At 40.2% G+C, this 2,953-nt stretch overlaps 1 long non-coding RNA gene across 1 annotated transcript; it reads left to right on the forward strand.

The window, feature by feature from the left end:
- Positions 1 to 540: 540 nt before the first annotated feature.
- LOC311229287 lies at positions 541 to 2,209 on the forward strand. Its single transcript, XR_014619739.1, has 3 exons — positions 541 to 664; positions 1,924 to 1,992; positions 2,107 to 2,209. It is a non-coding gene; the product is annotated as an uncharacterized lncRNA (long non-coding RNA).
- Positions 2,210 to 2,953: the final 744 nt, after the last annotated feature.

A 2,953-nucleotide genomic window follows, 5' to 3' on the forward strand; every position in this document is an offset into this window, starting at 1 on the left:
CCTCCAATGTACAGTCCGCCTCCCCCACCCCACCTACCCAACCCCCCCCACCCCACCTCCTATACAATGTACAGTCTCTTCGTCAAATGTATATACTCTCTTCTTTTTTTTCTTTTTTTTTAACTCTTTTTGTATCACAAACAGTACTGTATTTGTAAATCTGGTATGTCATAAATCCAATCTCCCCCAATCCCATTCAGTTAGCTGCAGCTCAAATGTATCCCCTTGCCCCACTTTGCCTTTTATGTGTCTGTCTGTGTTTGTGTATTTGTATGTTTGTTTTTGTTTTGCTGCCATTTTGGCCAGGTCTTGCTCGAAAATCTTTGATCTCAAGTGACTACCTGGTAAAATAAAGGTAAAATAATTTTTTTTATGTCATATTATGTTATGATGAATTGAAAATGGGGGACCCTGATGTAAACAAGATGAAAGTATTTCAGTGGTCTGCATCCCCTTAACAATTGTGTGTATTGAGTTGTACTGTGTACCCATTCTGCAATCTGTTAATAAACTTTTCAATCAATCAATCAATGAGTGGTGCTGAGAGGGGGTTGGCAACGCGGAAGTCTCGCGTAATCGCACGAGAGTTGCCCGTTTTAACACGGGTTGGAAACCCCGTTTCACCCTGTTCCCTTCGCGGAAGTTCACGCTGTCTACAAGCAAGGTAAATATCTGTCTCAGTGTCTCCGTTATTTTAATCAAATGTGGCCAAGTCCATTACTATTCCCTCTCGAAACGTAACCGGGTTGACTACTATATATCTAATGGCATGTGTAGTTGGTTCATACGAGTGTACGTGCTTGTATTTCTCTAAAAAATTGTTAGATCTTACATGTTGCACGCGCACTACGTGATTTCAGTGATGGCTGCCCCCATGCTACCGCGTTGAGGCCTGCTAGCTAGCTGCTCTTATGTAGAATAGTGTACAATTAGGAATACTGTCACTATTTTATTAAAATCTGCGCATTGTTGTGGCCATCATAGGCTGTATTATTTAGCCTCAGATTGTTTATGTTCATGGTATTAACCGCGCTAGTCTCAAAGCTAGGCTATCATGTTAGCATATGCTAACGTAAGCCCCAGTCTGACACTAGCTGTGTAACATTACTGTCGCATATCTCGCCGGTAGGAATAACTATAGATGTATATGGGAATAACGACCAAGTGGCTACGCAACCTAATAGGAGATCTTGCAAGTGTACCCCCACAGTTATCTTATTTAGCCCATGTTTAGCTAACAACGTTAGTCCCTGGCTTTATAGACAGTCTCCCCTCCTAATGTACAGTCCCCTCCCCATCATATGTATATACTCTGTCAGGATCTAGGGGTAACAGTACTGTATATTTGAATACCGTTTATGTCACAAATGTATCAGTACTAAATACCTATATGTCCCTATGCCATAAATGTCATGTATGTTGTGTATGTCATAAATGTCTATATGAATTGAAAATGGGGGACCCTGATGGAAACAAGACAAACGTCTTTTTCAGGTCTGCATCCCCTTAACAATTGTGTGTATTGAGCCGTACTGTATTGTACCCATTCTGCAATATGTTAAATAAAGTTTTCATTCATTCATTCATGAATGGGGAATATGTGTCTCTCACACCATGTCATTGATTGATTGAAAATGTTATTAACAGATTGCAGAATGGGTACAATACAGTACAGCTCAATACACACAATTGTTAAGGGGATGCAGACCAGAGAAAGACTTGCGTCTTGTTTACATCAGGGTCCCCCATTTTCAATGTCAGATATGGCAACTGCAGCTTAAATTATGCTGTGACCTGCTGCCAATATCCTGTGTAACTAAATCGAATATACTTGTATTGAGAAGACACTTGTACATTAGTCTAGAGGTCAAATACTTATGTTAATCCCTATTTAAAATGTAACGTTCTGTTGCATGTGTCCAGATGCCGGGCGTCAGTGAAAGATGTGAACCTACAGGAGTTTGTTCGTGCCCTGGCGGCCTTCCTGAAAAAGTGAGTTGACTTAATTAATTTCCTCCAATGGTGTGACGGTCACACTATTAAAATAATATAAAAAAAGTATATTCCACAGGGCCTCCTGTTATGATACATTTCTTCTGTCACCAGGTCAGGAAAGCTGAAGGTGCCAGACTGGGTGGACCATGGTCAAGCTGGCTAAACACAAGGAGCTGGCCCCTAATGATGAGAACTGGTTCTACACCAGAGCTGGTAAATTGTGACATCATCCCACCATCTCTTGTTTCCACTGCTGTTGGTATTAGTTGCGTTGATTAACGCAACTAGTGTTAGCTGTAACATTTGATGGCTGACGTAGCAGCTCTAATGTTTGCAGGGCTGTACACTGCAACGAGATGATCGCAAATTGCCTATTAATTTGGCCGTTGCGAGTGAAAAATAATATCTGGGAGCAACGTTGTGAGTAGTGATTTCAACCTTCATTCGCATTTCACTCCTAAATTAATCAATACAAATTGGATAAAAAAAAATTGTAAAACTTTAGCCTACAACCAAGGCTGTACAGTGCGACACAATGTTGTGGTGCTATGAAAATTGTCGTTGAGCTGAGCTCATCAAAATCAATGGAGGACTTTCAGGAAAGTAAAAAACGCATAGCGCTTGCCGATTGGTGCTAAGAACAGCAGGGCGGGTGCAAGCGATGTGACGTAATTGGCAGACTCGACTGTCAATCAAAATTATTCTGTTGCCGGCTGAATGATTGAATGAATGAAAGCGTTATTAACGATTGCAGAATGGGTACAATACAGTACAGCTCAATACAACAACAGTGGACTGGAGGATGAAGACTAGAAAAAGACTTTCGGCTTTTTTACATAAGGGTCTTCTATTTTCAATTCATCAAAACATTTAGAGACGTACAAATATACAATAGTTTCCTAAAAATGCTATTTATTGATTGATTTAAAAACTTTATTAACATATTGCAGAATTGGTA

Source organism: Notolepis coatsorum, assembly GCF_963971535.1.
Source record: "Notolepis coatsorum genome assembly, chromosome: 5".
Taxonomy (NCBI): Eukaryota; Metazoa; Chordata; class Actinopteri; order Aulopiformes; family Paralepididae; genus Notolepis; species Notolepis coatsorum.